Source organism: Dendrobates tinctorius, unplaced genomic scaffold, assembly GCF_039654945.1.
Source record: "Dendrobates tinctorius isolate UK_male_01 unplaced genomic scaffold, ASM3965494v1 ptg000120l, whole genome shotgun sequence".
In the NCBI taxonomy this organism is placed as follows: domain Eukaryota; kingdom Metazoa; phylum Chordata; class Amphibia; order Anura; family Dendrobatidae; genus Dendrobates; species Dendrobates tinctorius.
In genome coordinates, this window is record NW_027361788.1 from 20,415,871 (window position 1) to 20,437,803 (window position 21,933).

Below are 21,933 nucleotides of genomic sequence, written 5' to 3' on the forward strand. Positions count from 1 at the left end.
TGGGGATAGACTGTGCCCTATTTTGTTATAGGGGTTATCTGGCACCATCCAACTTTGCTCACTTTCAGCATCAGAAGTGAGGCACCAATGACATTTCAATCAGCATACTTGCACAATCGGCAGGTATAATGCATCTGTGCCAGAGTAGAAATGGTGCACAGATTTTGATAAATATGTGGGTCGTAACCTCATTGGCACCGATCACTTCCAATACAGAAGTGAGTGGCTCTGAGCGTTGCAAAAAAAAATTAAATTAAAACTATTTTTTAGAATAGTTTTAGCCAAAACAAAAAAGCCCAAAAATTTGGAGTAGAGATGATGCTAAATTATCCCAATGTGTACAGAGTAGGATGATCTGGGAACACAGGGGCAGTATAATCCAGAGGTCTCAGTTCTGGTGCTGGTGTAAAACCTCTCACACAGTTAGAGGAAGCCACTTTGATAATAAAGACTTTAGAAGAATCCAGCTTGTGCCATTTCCTGAAGAGTTCGTTGCTAATAATTGGACCAAACATATCCAACATATGGAGAAATAAAAATATTCCTCGATGAAGTGCAAGTATCCCATAAAGAATAAATAAATAAATGGGAGACCATAATTTCTTTTTGGTACCAGAGATTTCCAGCTTAGACCTGCAGGTCCAAGAAAACCAATAGCCTTGGATGTTTACCTTTTGTGGTCACTTGAAGAAATGTCACAAGGAGGTGTGGACTTTTTATAAACTCGGCTCTGATCTATTCTGAGAAACCACAGGAAACGTCCACATTAAGACTCAAACAAGAAGAAAAAGTGGTTGAAAATTAGCCTTAGCAATTCCCAATCTAAATCGCCAACCCCCACCCTGCTAGCCCACCTTATCACCCCTTCTGGAATTTCCTTACTGGCGTATGACATAAGCATGCACAACATCTGTTAAAAATGGACGGCCTTCATGCGCCATGCAATTTTTCATTGACCTGAGTTGGCTGACACAGACAAGAAAAAGTGTTGTACGGCCTAAATAAAGTGATCCTCCTGGGACTGAAAAGAGACAACACATTTTTTGGAATAGTCACCCTACTTGGTGTCAGCCATAGATGAGGGGGTTCCCAAATTGGTTGCACCTGCAGCTTAACCACAAGCAGCAAGTTATTTCTCGATTCACTAAATGTCTAAACAGAAACAGGGAAGATCTCTGATAAACATTCAGGCCTGAAATTTCTAGAGATGCCAATAAAGCTACCACTCTGTTTATGGGGCAGAATTTTACTCATGCAGGATGCAATTTCAGGGTATGTTTCTACGGTCCATAACAGCAGCGCTTTGGATGCAGCTCCGCCCAAAGCGCTGCTGGCTTTTGTACGCACGGTGATTCATTGAATCACCCCATCCTATACATAGACCGTGATATTTATCTTGTGGAGACTGAGCGCCTTCGCAAGATAAATAGACATGCTGTGGTCTATAAAGACGCGCCACATGTGCGTATAATGCAGATGGCAGACCTGCGCTTTGAACGCATAGTGGAGGTGGGATTTTAAAAAATCCCCTCCACTATGCTGTAACATCTGGCCGCTGCGGATTGGACGCTGCCGCTGTACGCAGTGTCCAATCCGCAGCAAATACTGAACATGGAAACATACTCTCAAGCATCACCTATGAACAAGGGTGGTACAGTTTCCGGGGAGTGGAGGGGGGGGGGAGCAACTGCATGTATTCACTCCACTAGCTTGTCAAAGGGATTGTGCGTCTGTCCCCTCTCTGACATCGGACATGGCGAGGCATTACCACACGCCGGCTGGGACAGTCGCGTAGGTATCAGTCCGACACCAGGCACCGGTCATATTATAATTACCGCCAATGATCATATCAGTTATTTTAAAAAAAATTAAAAAAAAACTACCACCTGAAAATGTGATTATAGTGTAAATCTTGCAATGCGTGACGTATCCATTATGGCTGATCTGTGAACATTGTCACCTTCGACAAAGCCCTTGGTAACAACAAAACCAATATCTGCCTTGATCTTTGGTTTAGTTTCTGTGAATACAGACACATTACTGAAATAGGAGATGACAGTTGGTGCTTTTAAAATTCTATGGAGAGATTAGCTAGAGACTGACAGACATTCAGCTGCAAGTTCTCCATAGAACTTTATGAGCACGAACTGTCATATTTCAGTAATGGGAAAATCTGTATTCACTGATGACACATTTTAGCCGTGAGTTGAGAAGTTTGAGAATAAATACAGTACAGTAGTAGTCACACGAGTAGTATCAGTACTGATGATCAGCAGGCTCACTAGTAATAATGGCAAAAAACATGCTAGTATTAATAAGAGATGCAGCAGTGCTAAAGAAGGGCTTTAAAGGGGTAGGGGCCTTAAAATGGTAGCTGGTCAGCAGTCATTTATTAGCCTGTTAAGGTTGCATTTACACTAGCCAGTCATCATGAACAAGTGTTCCTAAGAATACTTTTTTTTCCAATAATTGTCTAGTATAAACCTTAGACCACCCTTACCATGCGCACAGAACAAAATCGGCAGTAGACTTACATTGCTCTCGGCAGTACGTCCTGTTTACTCCACACGATGTGCTGCCGAGAACTATGATTTTTAAGCGTTTTTGGTTGTCCAGCGGGTGATTGGCAGACTGTTTATACTGGACGAACAGGGGAAACGAGCGTTCCTGGTAATGCTTATTGTAAATCGGTCAGCGTAAATTCACCCTTATTAGTACCAGTAGTGATAACCGCCATAATGATATTGTGGGGAAGGTGACTTGACGGACAGACGTGACTGGCAGAAGGACAGAAGGAGGGGACGGTTTGTGCACTAATGACAGAGATTGACAGGTTAGAAAGGTAACAGCAGGGAAAGACAGAAAAGGGAGTGCAGTACCGTGAAATGACCACAAGATGGCAGGGGAGAGTAGTACAGGACTTAACATCAGTTAAGGGCTTAGGAATCCTGCTTAGTCATGGGGGGCGGGGAGATAGGAGCCCGGGTGGGAAATTCCCCTGTGAGAGACAGGATAAATAGAAGGCGGGGCTCCAGAAGAGATTAGTCCCGGGAGGAGCTCAGAAGAAGAATGGAAAAGGGAGAAGAGCTCGGCCAGGGGGACGGACAAAGGAGAGACAGTCAGGGGGGTGGCCCTGACCCGACGGACCGCAGGACAGGCAAGGAGAAGAGACAGTCAGGGGGAGGCCCTGACTTAACAGACTGCAGGACAGACGAGGCCCCGGGGGTACCGATTGGAAGACGACCTCGGGCAGGTGAAGCGCTTGGGGTAGATTGGTCTAGGACAGCCCCCCAGTGAAAGATCCGCGAGATGCGTTACTGTGACTGGAGTTGAAGAATAGGTACCCGGGCCTGGTGATACAGTGGTGTAAAGAAGCTGCGGTGCGTGTTTGGTGGTCGTCAGGAGGACGACAAATAAATCCGGAACTGTTACAAGTGGAAGCTGTCTCCGTCTCATCTTTGCCTCGTCTGGTAAGCAGTGGTCCACCCCCCTAGCCCGGCCCCCTACTACAATATCACCAGTAGTGATAATAGAAGTAGCAGTAGACATTTAGGGAGTGATCTCTAATAATGTCCAGATGTCCCAAACAGCTTGAAGGGGGATTCATCAGAGAATATAACTTTACCCCAGTTTTCTGAAGACCAATACCTGCACTTCCTGCAAAGTTATTTTCTCTGATGAAGCCTCTTCAGACTGTTTGGGACATCTGGAAGAATGATCATCCAGAAAAGAAAAAGGTGAGCGCCATCATGAGTCCTGTGTCTGCCAACAGTAAAGCATCCAAAGACCCTTCATGTGTGGGGGCATTTCACGGATGGAGGAGGGGGGTGGGATCACTCACAATTTTGCTTAAGATAACTGCTTGAATAAAGAATGAGAGCTAAACAAAACCCAGAAATTGTGATAAATTCCAAGCCCTGATTGGACAAGAAAGGGCAGTCATCAGTTAAGATTTGGCCAAAAAGCTGATATCCGGCTGCTGCCGGGGCGAAGGGCAAAAGTCTGGAGAAATAGGGATCAGAACTGGAAATATTGAGGCTTTACAGAAACTTCATGTATTTGTCAATAAACGTATAAAAACTTATGAAATGTTTATAGCCGTTCTTTATTAACAAGAGAAACATCCGACTAAAAGATCTTAAGCACAGCAAGATCGCTGCTGAGTCACAAGGTTTGTGATGCAACAGCGATCTCACCAGCGATCTCGCTGTGCGTGACATATCAGCGACCGGGTATTGCTAATCGTGCTCGAAAGCCCTGGACATTTTTTTGATAGTTGGTCTCCCGCTGGCCTGTACGCATCGCTGCGTGTGGCAGGCGGGAGACCAGTGATCAGCGAAAACCGTGGGTAACTAAGGGCGTGCGTCAGTTACCCGCAGTGTACCTTTAGATACCAGTGTGATGGCGCTGGTATCCAAGATAAACAGCGGGTTTCTAAGCAACACTCGGCGTTTAGAAACCCGCTGTTTACCTTGGATATCAGCTCCCAGCGCCAGCACACTGGTATCTAAAGGTACACTGCGGGTAACTAAGCGGTGCGCGCTTGTTACCCGCGTCGTCGCTGGTCCTGATCGCTGCTGAGATCTGCCTGTTTTGGCAGCTCACCAGCGATCATGTAGCGACACACCAGCGATCCTGACAAGGTCATATGGTTGTCGGGATCGCTGGTGCGTCGCTATGTGTGACGGGACCCTAAGACACCAAAACCAAAATTTGTGGAGGACTCAAAACTTGGCAATAACTGTAGTATCAGCAATTACCAGACGTGATAACCACCAATGGATAAAGCACAGTAATGTCTGACATAGATAGCACCACAAACACTGAACAATCCTTTGATAGGAAATGATTATTTAAGCACTGACACCTGCTCGTAGTTTACATAACCGTGTAGCAACAATAGTGACTCATCATCATCAGATTATTTTTGATACTTTTATATATTTGAACAAATAAAATCCCTTAAGATAAAAGTTTGCAGATCGATAGATAATTCTGTCTTATTATTATTTTCATTTTGGGGTGGGAAGCAGGGAAGGATGTAGGCAGGAGGAAGGAGTTCTGCTAAGAAATGTGTGATTCACTAACACCCCCCTGTGACTCATACAGACATCTGCTCCTATGCACGTGACAGAGCAGCCTGTAGCCCAGACCCCAGTAATGTAGAATACAGATATACAGCTATGGTGAACGCTATGGTCATACATGTGAATACCGCCTTACTAATGCTATGCCTGCAGTCAGGGCATTCATTATTATTTTGACTACAGGTGTGCCCACTGCAATCCGTGTTTATTCATTGCCATTTTATAAGGGTGCCACATGTCTGGGCCTGCGATCTCGGGGCGCTCAGCCACATGTTTATAGTGTTTTACTAGCATATCATTCCTTTTCCATCTCCTGTTTACATTTGAAGGTAATTTAAAATCACCAAAACAATTCAACAAATATTGTCATGTATATGTGGGACCCTCCACTAATCTGGCTTTCCCCCCCCCCCCCCCCCCCCCGAGAGTAGACTTCGTCATGCCCGATCCTACATTCTCATACCAGAATCAGGACTACAGTGATGTCTGCTCAGGGAAATAAGTATGGATCCCCTTCCCAAGCAGCACTTTGCATTATGGATGTATCCTAGCATGTAAATGTAAAGTAAGGGGAGCGGACCTCATTTCTGTAGTCTCACAGTGACGGGAGGCGAACAGACAGGTACAGGTTGTAGTGAAAAGAAGGAGCAAACATGCCAGGAATGTAACCTTGTGCTGGAAGGGTCAGAGTATGGGTCACAGCAAAAAATGCTGAGAAAATAATCCACAAGTCCAATACTAAACCCGGCCTCAAGTTCTCCAACACATATTAGATTATAGTCAGCTGAGTCCACCTTATTCAGCAGGATAGGCTGAGCACCTGATGTGTATAAGGGGTAGTGATGAGCGAGCGTGCTTAGATAAGGTGTTATCAGAGTGTCTTCAGCGTGCTCGAATAAAATGTTCAAGTCCCCGCGGGTGCATGTCTCATGGCTGTTCGACAGTCGTAACACATGCATGTATTTCCTGTTGGTTAGACCATCCCTGCATGTGTTGCAGCTGTCGAACAGCCGCAGAGACGCAAACATTTGAGCACGCCAAAGACACTCTGTTAGCACCCAAGCATGCTCAGATAACGACTTATCCAAACACATTCGCTCATCACTAACAAGGAGGTCCCGACTCTTCACTTAATCTAAACACCCAATCCTTTTATTATCCAACTAAATATGTCTGGCAGCAGCTTTCTCTCCTCATTGAAAAAATATGCACGCTAGGCTGAACAACATTCACGTGTAGTGGGAAGATCGGGAGAAATGGTGGTCGGCGGAACGAGTGATCAATCTACAATGGTTGACTGAGCTACTTGGAACGTCTGACAACTGCGTCTTTTCCAAGGATCCGGTATGGTGAAATTCAGTGTACCAGCAGTTGTCAGAAGCGCGTGGCAGCAGCTCATCCTTACACCTTATTGAAATAAACACGCACGTTCAGCCAATCGCAGAATGCACAAGTGCACTCTTTTCAGCCTAGCGTATTTTCGGTTGATAACCTGCATATCGTTGTGCACAATCGACCAAAGAAAGTCAAAGTACTAAAGCACGCAAAGATTTTCCACATAGAAAAATAATTTGAACCAGGCAAGTTAAATAGCACACCAATCCTGAACCCATCCGCAACGTGGACAAGAGCTGTTCCCTAACCAGTCACATCCGAGAATGGCAATATTTTCCAATGTAGCCCAAAAGCTCATTCCGGCATCAATTTTTCCCGGACAGAACTTATACCCATTATATTCCATTTACATTTTTGCTTACTAAATTGTTCTGAACCTAAATTCAGACACACATCAAATTTTGATCCAAGTCACAGATCAAACTCGGCAATACGGTCCATGCGAAAAAATTGGATAATCGGATGCCATCTGTTTGCCGTTTTTTTGAAAGACTGAATGGATAAGCTTGAGAAACCTCCATTTGTTTACATAAAAGAAAAGCTAATGAAATGGACGGCAAAAACGAACACTGACCAAACACTGATGAAAATTGGTCTGTTTTTTGCATATGAGAAAAATCACCTACGTCTGAATGAACCTGAATAGTGATAACGAACAAGGTTAATATTAAAGTGCCCAGAGGATGGTCAGTTTCTCTGGTGACAACCCCTCTGGTAACGGAAATAGCGACCATAGTGGTTTTCAGTTGTGGCTCACTTTAAATGGAAATTCTCCTTAATCAATCGTCTGTGTAAGAACCATGTCATGCCGCTCTCCATGTGACTCATTTATCAAGTGTTCGTTTTTTTAATCTGACCCGGCATTGACTTTAGCACACAGGACATACTGTATATGTATAGGACAGATTCCAGGGGCCACCATTGCAGGTAAGTTGGGGGCATTGTACTTATCTGAACAAATTATATTTACACGTGAATGTCACTTCAGATAAGGTCAAGTGTGTAGAAATATTTCAAGAACTCTACAGTTTATAGGACTATTGGATCAGTATTCACCCCCACCCACCAGCCGATAATCGGCCAGATTAATACACCAGGTAAAGTATGCATCACGTTCTAAAGAAGGACAAAGAAAAGGGAGAGAGGACACTGGCAGGAAACCAAGAACAGGGCAGGAAGCTAAAGAACGCAGGACTGCTCAATGTTTGACAATAGAAGTAATATACAACAGAAAGTGACTGCAGGCCCGGGACACCACATTCCTAAATTTTTGTTCATATAGTATAGATCACAAACTGGGGGAGAGAACAGAAGTATGTGCCCCCTTGTAGAAGTACATTACATCTACAGGAGCTTTTAAAACCTCTATAGACATTAATATGGAGTTGACCTCAGAGTGTAACGGCTCCCGCTCTTCTGGGAAGGATTTCTACAACATTTTGGAGGCGTCTATGGGAATTTTTGCCCCTTCATCAGGAAGAGCATTTGCGAGGTCAGATACGGATGTTGGGGAGAGGCCGGGATCACAAACTCCATTCTAGTTCATCTTAAAGTTGTTGGAGGGGATACATTTCAGGTCTATGTTATTCCCACCAACCATGTCTGTATGGATCTTGAGTACTGGGCACAGTCATGGGGAACAGAAAGGGGTCTTTCCCAAAATGTTCCCAAAAATCTGTAAACTTCAATTATCTATAATGTCTTGTGCTGAAGCCAGGATTAAGGGTCCCGTTACATTTAGCGAAGCAACAGTGATCCCGACACCGATACGACCCGGTCAAGATCGCTGGTGCATCGCTAAATGATCCCTAGTGAGCTGCCACACAGGCAGATCTCACAGCGATGCAGCAGCGATAAGCGATCCGTCGGCGGTCGCTCTTACCTGTCACACCGCAGCGATGACGACTTCCGCCTGCGTCCATGCGTCACTAGTCGGCGCCAGCGGGACGCCAACAATGAAAAAATGGCCCAAGCCGTTCCAATGCGATCAGCGATATCCAGCGGGGGGGCCGGTCGCTGGCAATATTGCTGTTGTGTCACAAAATCGGTGACGCTTTATAATCGCTAGCGATCTTGCTATGTGTGAAAGGCCCTTAAGAGTTCCCTTAACTGGAACTAAAGGCCCCATCACACATGACGATTTACCAGCGATCCCGACAACGATATCAACGTGTCAGGATCGCTGGTAAGTCGCTATGTGATCACTGGTGAGCTGTCAAACAGACAGCTTCACCAGCGATCAGCACAGCGATGCCGAGCGCGCGGCATTGCTGTGTTCTGTTAGTTACCAGCGCGCTGATGCAGGAAGCTGGTAACTAATGTACACATCGGGTATCCAAGGGACGTGCGTCCCTTGGATACCCGATATGTACGTTAGTTAGCAGGTACCTGCATCAGCGCGCTTGGTAACTAACTGAACGATCCTCCCACAATCCTCCGCGCACTGCAGGGGGCGTAACCAGAAGATCCGGGGGAAATTCAAAGGCCCGTTTGCGCCGCTGCGCCTGGTACCATGGCAACTACCAGCACAACCGGGGCCCCCAGGGGCCAGCCGTGCAGCCCGATGCAGGCGTCCATTCCCAGGGGTGGGGGTGTATAGCACAGGCTGGTGCTATACACCCGAGGGAGAAGAAGTCACAGCCTGCCCGCCAGGCCTGCATCAGCGCGCTTGGTAACTAATGTACACATCGGGTATCCAAGGGACGCACGTCCCTTGGATACCCGATGTGTACATTAGTTACCAGCTGATCGCTGGGCTCCCGCTGGTCACACGCAGCGATGCGTGCTGGCCAGCGGGAGCCCAGCGACCAAAGAAATGTCCTGGGCTTTCCTGCAGCGATCAGCGATACCGGCAGGGGGGCCGGTCGCTGATCGCTGTCACACACAGCGATCTCGCTGGTGAGATCGCTGATGTGTCACAAAACTTGCTATGTGTGACTGGGCCTTAAGAAGCTGAGGCATACCCCAGATAACAAGCCTATAGTATTATCACTGATAACAGTGAACTCTTTACCAACAGCCATTCAGTCTCATCTTAGTAAAGGCAGACAGCACAGCGAGGGGCCATAGGTTATACACCAGTGAGCAAGGGTCTGGACGTTCTGGGGGGGGGGGGGGTGGCATGTGAGATGTCAAGTGGAATCTGCTGCCTCCATTGAAAAAAACAAACAAAAAAAACAAAAAACAACAACACATGTGGCATTGCGATGCGCTAGTTTCTCTTCTTGGAAACTGCCAATAGAGGGGGAGCACCACGCTGCAGATAGGAGGGGAAATCGGAAAAACAAGGTGGTCGCAGTACATAGAGATGCTTCTATAAACATTATACAAGTGACTTTTCGTGCTGCTTTAAACACTTTGAAAATACAAGTCATTGAATCAGATTTTTTTTTATAGATTTTTTAGGTTTACTATGCGTTTCATTTTTAAACAGAGGCCTTAGTTAAAAACATATTATATTTTTGTTTTTTTTCCAAAAATGTTACGTTAGCTGTCATAGAAGTCAACAGAAAGTCACTCGCTGTCAATCATCCTCCAAACACTTCAAAAGCCCTGGGTGTGCACAGATGACTACTACACAGTGTCGGTCAGAGGCCGGGTGCTGAGGGGCTTCCGCCTTAGGTCACAAATCCAGGGTCCCACTTAGCATACCAGTGAATTAAAGGATATCTCCCAACCCAGAGACAAAACAAGAGTCTCAGGGTTAAGCAGGGTACCCTGGATCACACAAATATGATCATATTGCAAATCTACACGTCTAAGCCAAGAAAAAAAAAATGTTTTGCTTCTGGCAGCAGACGTCAGACATTTGTACCATTGCTATGAAGATTAATGAAATATGCTCAGGCCGAGTACAGATTCTCCATTCTCCCACGGCCGATTTATTTGTAACAGTTGCTATATTACATTGATTAACCATATTGTTAACACATGTCGGATTTGCAAAATGCGACTACAGAATCGGCGGCAGAAATCTAACAATCTCTGTTCTGAAGGGTCATGAAATTTCACATGAGCTGGATTTTCACTGCCAAACCTCCTTTTCTGGTGCATTTTTGTTCCCATAATGTGGACCAATATCTGAATTTTGCATAATGTGCGAATTGGATTGAGAGCACCCATTCACAAGAATAAGCTGCTGCATCTTGGGCCTCTACCTTCACTTCTTGAAGTAGAGAGCAGAGCAAATTTGACAAGGGCCGAATTGTGATGGCTAGGTGGCTCGGTCAGAGCAAATGCAAAACAGCAAATTTTGTGTGGTATGTAATGGTTAGTATCTACCAAAAGTGGTCTGAGGAAAGACAACTGGTACAGCTTGGCCATCTCCGCCAGTCCTATAGACTTAAAATAGTGCAGCACTGCACATGTGCAACCAATGCTTCATTCAATTGGATGGCACAGGGAATCCTATTTATGTGATGGGTGGGGATTTCAGTGGTGGAATCATTTGTATATCCTATAGATAATGTTTCCAGAATCACAGCCTAATTTAATAGGACCTGCATACACCCACAACCAAAGATAGCAGCAGTCAATTGTAAACACTTCTATTTCCTTTGCCACATTTCCAATAGTACACTCTGATTTAGACGTGTGCAAAAAGACTGACAAATGAGGATTAAAAACTCAATTTCCAGGCTTCCAATCCCTTTAAAGAGAATCTGTCAACAGGTTGTTACTACGTAATCCGAGAGTAGCATGATGTAGAGGCAGAAACTCTGATTCTAGGGATGTGTCCCTTACTAGGCTGTCTTTTGCAGTTTCAATAAAAATCAGTGTTTTAGCAGCAGGATGTCACTATGGGACTAGGTGTCTCGTGCCTCCTGGTCCATCCCCGCACCCAGCACTGATTATACACTGTTTAGTGACAAAAAGCTGCAGTTAGAGATCTACCAATCAGAGGTGTGGGTAGGATTATACACAGAAAGCTGTCAATCAGGGGTGTGGGCGGGGTTATGCACAGCTCAGCATTCCGTGCACTGCTACATCTACAGCAGAGAAGATGGGGATTCTATCCCACCTGCTGCACCCAGTAAGTGATATATTGCTGGAATCAGGGTCTCTGTCCCTACATCATGATGCTGTCAGATTACATAGTACAAACCTGCTGACAGATTCCCTATAAGTAAAGCCCCTGGTCTTTTCTGAACTAGCAGACACGTGATTTCTTGTGTTGTCTTTTACATCCTGACATTCTTTACCCAATGTACAGATCAGTATAATACAATAAATTACTCGGATGCACTAAACAAACAGTCACGCCAATGCAAACACATATAAGGAAATTAAAAACACAGACAACGTTCCCAAGAAAAATATTAAGTGAGCAAGCGGAACGGGAGACTGAACGAGCCAGAGCCTGTCTACTTGAAATTAGATCAATATCAATCCGAGAGGTCATTGCATTTGTCATCCGCCGTATATCAATTCATACTGCGGTTTTTGACCGCAGACGTCACCTCGTTTCCATAGTTAAAGTCACACGATGTGGTGCAGGCATTGTCATTGTGGGAAATAAGCAGCACATAGGTCCTGTGTGCACATGCCCTTCATGAGAGCAGACGGTGCAGATGCAACTCTGCCCACTGAGATGGCCAATGACCACATTATAGGCAAACATAACTGTGTGGTCACGGACCACCTCCTTATCTCACCCTTAGGACTTTTCTTCACAGCTGAGAAAAACGATCCGATGACGGTTCCGACTCAACATAGACTTGCATTGCCAATTTAAATCCACTTAGATCAAAACTGGACACGTTGCCAATTTTTTCCAGTTCGACTAAAAAAATAAATAAATAAATTGGGACATATGCACAACCCCACAGAATGGGCAAGAGTGAGATCCGTGAAAACCACGGATTGCATTCGTCAGAGAATATCGGTCGTGTGCACAAGCCCTCAAGGTTCACTTCACACTTCTGTATTTTTGGTCCAATTGCTGTCCGTGAAGATAAACTGAAATCACACGAACAATACTATAAACCAATGTGTTTCAATTGGGCTGTTCAGATAAGCGATTTTGTATTCACGGTCAATATGCAGGTGGAAAAAAAAAAAAAATTTTGCATCGAGCATCAGCCTCTTCTGTATTTTGGATGGTACTCACCCCCATTCAAGTCTGAACGGGCAAGAACAAAAACTGAATCCCATGCGGAACAACCATATAGTACCTGATTTTTACAGATACATTGCAATTTTTTTTTAACTTAGGGAAACAGTATTTGGTCTGATAGATTTTAACAAATGCTGATGTATTAAAACAGATGCTATACTGATGACAATACAGATTCCGTATGGATGAAAAGCAGACGATTTTCAACACTGCACTTATCCATCATCCAGTCGGGTTCTCCACAGCAGCCGATCTTCACTTCTGCAACCTCGGTCCGGCATCCTGGGCTCTGCCCAGCGGCAACATGACATTGTGTTGGGCCTAATAATCGCCAGAAGTGCTCAGGATGCTGGGAGGGCAGACGTAAAAACCAACTGCCATCAACAACTGGACGACAGAATCAAATTGATCAGCTCCAGGTAGAGCCAATAGTTACATACCGATACGCCTTAGTGATTGTTTTTTTTACACCGATGTTGACACTATTGATACTTTGGCACCTAGAGCAAGGAGCGTACCCGGTAACACGAATCCTGATAATTTTTGCAATTTGCAATCGCCCCCAGAGTAATGCTATCAGCGATCTACTAGCACATATTATCACTATGGAGTCCTGGCTTTTATGTTCCAGAGACTACAGGTTAGAACTCAAGCATGAGAGGAGACAGAATAGACGGCTGGAAGCCGAGCACATCACACATGCTATAACAAATACCGAGGAACGTCCTTGTCACGGTGAGAGAACTCTATTGTGATGCGTCTTCCGACTGTCACTATTAAAAGAGAAGAACTTGCCACAGGCTTTTGTTACAGGTCCAGACCCGTTGTAATTGTTTACTACAGCATTTAAGACTGTAACCCTTTCACTACGCTTCCAAAATTACATTACATTGCTGCAGATACCTTCAAATATTCCAATCTAGGGGCTTGGGAACCCCTAAAATGCTAATGAGGCCCTATGGAAGTTACTGGGATGCACACTCATATTGTAGCCATCATGTCTAAAGTACCAAGGCCAAGTCATCTTCACATTCCCAAAGGTGGAGGGATCCACCCAAGCTGCCTGTAGCCAACATCTGACTTGCTAGGTCATGGCAACCTGTAGTTTTTCTAGTAATCCATCAACCGTGCTCATTTGATCCTGCATATAATTGCAAAAATAGGTTGATGACTGACAGATCTGGTCTCTCAATGGAAAGCTGAAGACTAGTACATATGGCGGCCTGGACATCTCATACTCTTGCCATGTTCTCTTACACAAGTCATTGATAACGTAATGGCCAATGCCGTCCACATAGGTGAAGTAGTTTTTCCTCACCTGTTAGACAAGTTAAAAAGAGTTCATTTTATTTCCTAAATCAATAATTGTAATTAGTAATATATCTTATCAGAGAAATCTGCTTCTTTCTCCTCTGATCATTGATTATTCATGGGCAAAATTAGTAAAATCTGCATTCAGTGAAGACAAATTTTCCTATTGCTGAGATATTAAAATGGTTACTCTTTAATTGCTAATAATTAGTGATGAGCGAGCGCGTTTGGTAAAGTGTTATCTGAGCACGCTCGTGTCCTAATTGAGTATTTTCGGCGTGTTCGGAAAAAAAATGCTCAAGTAGCCGCCGCTGTTCGACAGCTGCAACACATGCAAAGATTTCCTGTTTGCTAGGCAATCCCTGAATGTGTTGCGGCTGTCGAACAGCAGCGGCTACTTGAGCATTTTTTTTCCGAACACGCCGAAAATACTCAATTAGGACTCGAGCGTGCTCGGACAACAAATTCTCCAAGCACGCTCGCTCATCACTACTAATAATGTGCATCCAGGAAATTTGGAGCCTCTGCTGTCCTGCAGGACTGGCACCTATCGGAATGGTTGCCCAGATGCAGCACAAGAATCTTGCCCGACCAGACCTGGCTGGCTGAAAACAAATATATATTGAGCCAAGATCAGTTCTCCACCCTCATTCCTGTCAAGGAGAGATGAAAAGCACATTCTGTGCCAATACCCAACCACACGCCTGCTCATTAAATGACGACAGCCCTCAATTACTGTACACGCCCAGACCCTGGGGAGAAAACTTACTCTGCCTCTCTGAAATCACAATGAGAAAACTGCTCCGATCTGTGTTCTCAGAGTAATTTCTGATATAATCCTGCTTCCTACAGCTAGATTTATTCTTGTGATTTTTAGATGACCTGCGATTCCCAGGTACCAGATCTTCCTAAAAATCCCCTACCTTGTAGAGGGCTCCACACCCTAATTCCAACTGCAATGCAGCCCTCTCGCCTACAGGCCGCAATCATTTATATAGGCTTTTCACTTTACTTTTTTGAATTTTTCAAAATGGTGTATGCAATTTATGAATTTTGCACAACAAAAAAAAAATGCTTTTCAAATTATTTTTGCTAACATTGTTTGCAACCTTTATGTGGAAAAAGTTGCACATTTCAGTCATACATAGAGGTACCAGAGTAAATTTGCTCCAAAATCTTGTAGTGTTGAAAAAGTCACAATTGATTAATCAGTCGAAAACATCTGGAAACCCCAATTCTCACCTGCAATGGACATAAAAAAAAAGGCTGGCCACATTTAACAGACTTTTAAAAAGGTTCAAGTGTGAAGAAAAACAGGCAAAAAAAAATAAAAAATCATATGCAATAATGAATCCGGCCCATAAGGTAACTGTGGCCCCTGCCTGAGGTTAGTTACAGCAATCCGTGGGCACTAAACACCCGACCTGTTGAAAAATATTAATTAGTTTAACAAAAGGGTCAATAATAGCAAATTCCTCATGATCGCAGCCTACGAGGATGTATTACAGAACTGCTGAAATTAATATTCTTATGTAATGCAGCATTCTTACAAAAGTCTATAATTTGCGTTCCAACTTAACAGGTATATCCATCTTTGAATATCAATATACCCCTACTAAAAAAAGGGCAGATTTTAGCCCCTAAATGGTACAAGTAAATCTACAGGAGGGAGAATGTTATTTAATTCTTCAAATCACCTACCTGACGTAGTCCCCTACATGAGGATGAAGCGTATTGTACAAATTTTTATAGATTTCCTTACCTAATTTTGTGCGCACACAGTATTTTTCTGGTGGATTCCACCTGGAACCTGCTTGAAAAAGCGGTAAAAAAATGCCAAAAATAATGAACATATGCACAGCAATGTCAAAACAATGTTGCTGTGGACATCTCCCGTCCTTTTTCACTTCCTTTAACTGCTTCAGGCTTCGAAAGCTGTGAAGCAGCTTAAAATAAGTTACCGGTCTGTTCTTCAATAGGCTTCTGCTTGAAAGATGTCAGTATCTTATATGAAAAATGTAATGCTGCCACAAAAAATGCCACCGGGATCTCCAGGAGGGTTTCCAAAGCCAGTAAGTCTCTAAAGGGGTTGGCAACATCAGTTCCAAGTCAAGTGAAAACTCTTTCTTGCACAACTCCTAAGAAGAGAATAGACCTGCCCAATACGGACATAATTTGTGACAATGTTCGGCATTCAGAAAGTTCCCTTCTCTCTCTACCCAGTATTCAGAAAGTTCCCTTCTCTCTCTACCCAGTATTCAGAAAGTTCCCTTCTCTCTCTACCCAGTATTTTCACTCTCTCAATGTACAGCTACTGTATAACCTACTTCACTAGTCCGGTAATTGCATCACCCACATTCCCTCAATATTGAGTTATAACCTATAATATACTCCAGAGCTGCATTCACAGTTCTGCAGGCAATCACAATGTGCAGAGTTGCGTAGTGGCATAAGGAAAGCCACAGAATACTGCTTGTTTCACTCACGCCGCTAACACCATTGACTGATACTAGAGTCCACAGAGGTGTCCACCATTTCCACATGAAAGGTAGCGTGGCACCCAATGGTATTTTTCCTGTCTGACAAAGACATTAGATGTGAACGCAGCTATAGCCGAGCTCTAGAGTGGGGGAACAGTTATGTTTTTCACTATAAGACTACCAGTGAGTGCAGCAAATAAAAGGCTTATTATTACACCAAGCTGTGAACACTATCTACTTACAAGGTCACCGAGCGTTTGCCATTTAGTTTATGGCGTACAGCTGTGTATAATTAACATTAATCTGACGAAATGTTCAAGAAAATTGATGATTTAGCAAGTACAGGAGCCAATAGGAGCAGCGCGACAAGGCTGGGCTGCAAGAAGCAAATCGGATTTCAATAAACATGGGAATAAGCACAGAAACTGGAGAGACAATGACTTTGTATTTTGGCCACAGAACGCAAGACTATAGTGTTGCAAATTCTTCTGACCTTTTCTTTACAATAGGAAATTTGGGGAAAGGGTCTTACTTTACTAAAAAGATACCCAAACTCAGATTTGGCCACCCGCCATCTATACTGACTCTCCCTTACACACAGTACCCATGGCAGTGGGGTATCGTCAATTGCCATGGGTAATTTATTCTATTTATTGCCGAATGCAATGGACATTAATTGGATTGCATTCTTTAAAGTCGCCCTAACTCTTGCAAACTTTATTTCCAACTTTGACCTCTAGTTCCCTCTTTAAAGGGAACCTGACATGTTGAAAACTGTATCTGATCTGAAGACGAGATGCTGATCAGAATAATAGACATTTGTACTGAAACATAATATAAATTGTATTTTATTCATTGAAATCCCTGGCGTTTGTATGTAGGAGTCTAGTGGGTGGCCCTACTCGGTGATTGAGTCTATTTTGGGGCCACCTACTGGACTTGTATCCTTCCGCAATCTTTTACCATAAACCTTTATATCATTCTGATCAGTTTCTTCTCTATACCATTTTATTGGACTCAAAAATGGTGAATCTGGCGCTCGAAAAAGCAAATACTTATTTTAAAATTTCAAAAAACTTTATTGAATGCATATTAAAAAAAAATTCTAGTGTGCAGATGGCCAGAACTAACATTAGTTCCATTATTAAGGCTTCAAGCTGAAAGCGTAGTATCGTCTATGCTACACGCAGCTAATGTTAGTTCTGGCCATCTGCACACTAGAATTTTTTTTTTTTAATATGCATTCAATAAAAATTTTTGAATAATAAATCTTTGCTTTTTCGAGCTCCGGATTCACCATTTTTGATTGCATGTTCCCGCCTGGGCAGCTCCGTGCGCTGGGTGTGGATCCATAGGTTTTCCTTGGAACAAGGCAAGTAATGAGCAAAGCTGGATGAAATTGCAAGGAGCATTTCCTTCCATCTCTCAGGAATGAGGCAATCCCAACCAAGCTAACCTGGGTTACAGTCCATATGGTACGAGCAGCCAGGAGACCATCTCTACCCTGAGGGGGACAACTCCAGAGTCTGCAATATAACTGGTCTCCCTACTGAGGATTGCACGGAAGAGAGTTTTACAAGGATTAACCACATCGTGGTGCCCATGCCTACCATCTGAAAAAAAAAAAAAAAAAAAAAGTGCCTTTATTAATGTGCTCAAGGAGGTTACATAAAAGTCAATCTTAACCTGCTGTACTGCTCTTCAGTACTCAGTGCAGTGTCCACTGACAGTCTGCTGGGATCAACGTTTCCCGTGACCACTGCAGTCAATCAGTGGCCATCGACTGGCTGCAGAGATTTCAATATTAGTCTTAGTCGAGAGGAAGAAACAGTATAACCTCCAGTGGCGCTGGTCAGAGAAGCGTTAATGGATTCAAGGGGTTATCTAGTAAGTTAAAATATCCATGAATACTTTCTTGTACTCATCTGGAGCCGACTTGTTCTCATCACCATGTACACGTGTCACAGCTTCCATCTTCCTGGGCGGTACTGATGAGCCCTTAGCTTCAGTCTCAGTAATGGGAAATTCTATATTCACTGAATACAGATTTCACCTTTGAATTGAGAGTTTTGAAAATAAATCATCTATTCAGTAGGAGAAAAAAGATTTCTCTAATAAGATATATTACAAGTTCTTATTTTCATGCGTAATATTGTTTTGTGAAATAAAAACAAAGGCGATTCTTTAATCAGATGTCGCCGAAACTGAACAACCCCGTTTCTGGCTTGAATGAATACGCCACAAATTCAGTGCTAATCCACATTGCTTAACGGATGAGACATAGATTTGTTTTATTCAAAGGGCGCTGGCCAGAAGCCAACAATGAAAAAGAATGATATCATGCAAGAAAGGTTATGGGGTTACTGAGAGACGTGACTTCTCTGCTGCAGATTATCGCTCACATTGAGAATGGCGTCAAGGACAGACGTCCCAGTGCCACTATACCCGGGTAGATCTAAACATCGCGTCATGCACAGAGGCTCCAGCACAGATGACTTTATATACGGTCCACCAATTTTCCCATACAAATCTCCCATTATCTTTTTTTTGTTACCAGTCAACAAAATCACAACAACTGGCTCCCTGAACTCCACCTTCAGATCCAGGAGAGAAAAAAGATAAAAAAAAAAAAAAAAACACAAAAAAGTCTCAAATATTACTAAATATTTCCACCACTCCCCAAAATGTCTGAATCGAAACATACACAAACAGCGATCCGCTCGGTGCAACAGAGGTGTCATTGTGACGCCATGTACAAGGGAACCTGTGACAGACCCAGAACATTGCCACCTCCTCCAAATATCTGAAAGACTCACAAAACAAACAGAACCAGTTTACACCAAACACTGGCTCTGCAGTTTAACCTCTTCGCTGGCAGGGATCTGCGTGCATAATACAGGAGCTTCTGTGTGCAGGTTATGAATGCCGGCGTGTATATCTAGTAGGCACGGCGCACGAAACACATGGGTGTAGCTGCTTACACATATCACATCCACCGCAGATACCCAAAAGATATGGATCAAGAAAAATTACACAGTCATGGGCAAAAGGAGAAGAAAAAAAAAAACACAGCCAATTTAGAAAAAAAAAAAAAAGAATAAAGCAAAAAGGAATAAGATAGTCACTTCAGTAATGTCACACGCGGATATGTGACAGTTAATGTTCATTGTCTGCGCTGACATTTCATCAGACAGCGTGGTGCTCTGGAATTTAGTTGCCACAAACACAAGAGTAAGGAGTGGATGTCCTCAGTACAGTCTTAGACTTTATGTATGTCGTCTGTGCAGGAATGTATAGAAATATACCACTGGGGGAGAGACTCAAGGTTATTGCCTCACTGGTGAGTGGCGGCACATCTTGGGAGTGACAGGAGAGTGTATACTCTGCTTGCTGACAGTTTGGCAACGTACGGTACCTGTCAGTTATAGATACAAGACAATCGTTCCAGATGAAAATATCTGGCAGCCAAACCCAAAATGATCAGATACCCCCCTTCAAAGAGGTTTCCCAGACTTCAATGTATGATCCATAGGGGTCCAAATCAAGGAGAGGGCTGGACCCCCCACTGAGTATATCATTGTGACCCATTCCAGGGTGGTTACTTTCTAGTGTAACCAAGCCAACACTTTACGCCCTGCATGTCATATCCAAGTGATCTTTAAAATCCGATCTTCTTCCCCTTCCACCCCTACGCAGGGCGACACACTCTCTTCCACCCCTGTCTTCCTACACAGGGTGACACTCTCACTAATTGAGAGTTAAGTTTAGAAAACGCTTTCCTTATAATCATTCCCATAAGGAGTTAATTTATGGTAATCCGGCCACACAGAGATTTAATATTTTCCTAACATAGAACAGCCCATAAAATAATAAACACCATCTGCTGGGCACCCAGCTATGAGCCAGAATGGAGTTGAATTGTAGGAATGGGTCTTGTTTTGGAGCCATCTTTGTGTTAATGATTTCTATTCACCTGCAAAGGAAATGTCTCCGCTGGCTGTTGTCTCTCTGGAAAAATTAGCCCTTTTCTTGTGGTGCCACAGCCACATTTCGAAAGTGATGGTTTCTGATGAGAGGACGCCTTCACAGACCTTAACTATGGCAAATTCTGAGGTGAAAACATCCTCATGAAGGGTTTATCCAGCAGCTCTCACTTTGGCACAGAGAGGCGCTGCTGACGTGGTGTCTGTTGGCTACTTGCACTTGTCCAACGCAAAATACCTGCAGATACTAGACAAGCATTGCACAGACGCCATGTTACCCGCATCTCTTATATTTTTATGAGAAAGTAAGATTAAATGGATGAATTCCATAAAGGGAATATGTCAGCAGGTTTTTGCTATATAATCCGACAGCAGCATAATATAGTGACAGGGAACCAGATTCCAGCAATGTGTCACTTACAAGGCTACTTGCTGTAGTTTTGATTAAAAAACAAACAGTATTCTCAGCAGGAGAGTAATCACAAGAGGGGCTAGTAAACCTGCTACTAGGTAGTCGTACCCCACCCCACCACTGAATGTCAGCTGTATTACCTGCATACACTATGAAGAGGCAATAATCTGCCAATCTGTGATGTGGGCAGAGATATATAGAGCTCAGCATTCAGAGATTTGCTAGATCTGCAGCAGAGAAAACATGTTATAAAAACCAACTGGCCAGTAAGTGACACATTACTGGAATTAGGAGATCTGCCCCTATATCATGCTGCTTTCAAATGGGGTAGCAAAAATCCGGTGACAGATTCCCTTTAAGCCCTTATGAACATACTGTCTTATTACTAATCCATATTGTCAGATGCTTAGTAGAGAAGGTGGTAAGTGCCAGGGAAGGCACCAACATCTGCCAGGGTACATAAGATACATGGCTTGAGCAAGAAAGTGAATCTTTAACCTAGGTGACTGCATGAAAGAGGAAGCATATGGTGGTAGAAGGAGTGCCGAATGGCCCGTGCACCGTTATACAGTCTCTACATATAGCAATGATGTGTCCAGACCCTGCTTAAATAACATGCACCATAATTTATAGTACATATACATGTCGTGCACTGTAAAAATAGAAGAAAAAAAAAAAAAAAAAAAAAAAAAGACAGTTTCTATGCTTGGGTATTTTTTCACCTCTTCCACAATGACTGCGTCCATAATTATTGTACTCTGCATTATGGATGAAGGAGAAGCTTCAAACTTAAAGAAAAAAAGAATCCTAATTTTGGAATATAACGGTAAATGTTGTTCTCCATCAAAACAAACTTAGGACATGAAAGGAAGCGAGCGGTTAACTTGTCCCTTTGTTTCAGCCCGACATTGTTCCCATAGGAACAGTGGCGACACTTTGATTACTAACCAACCAAGCAATGCTAGAATGTAGGATTTGAGTTGTATGAAACAATAGTTAAAAAAAAACAAAACTACAACCTATTCTTGAAAGGGTTAATAAGTTTGACCAATGCAAAAAGCATATCCAACAGATCTTATCTTAAGGACTTGTGTGTGCAGAGAAGAATCTAGTGTATAGGGTTACATTATGGGTTTTGCCCTGCATTCAT

At 43.4% G+C, this 21,933-nt stretch overlaps 1 protein-coding gene across 4 annotated transcripts in view; it reads right to left on the reverse strand.

Moving 5' to 3' along the window:
- The window catches only part of NIBAN2 (niban apoptosis regulator 2), a 75,800-nt gene that overhangs the window by 39,084 nt on the left and 14,783 nt on the right, over window positions 1-21,933 (reverse strand). The gene's annotated exons all lie outside the window — the stretch shown is intronic.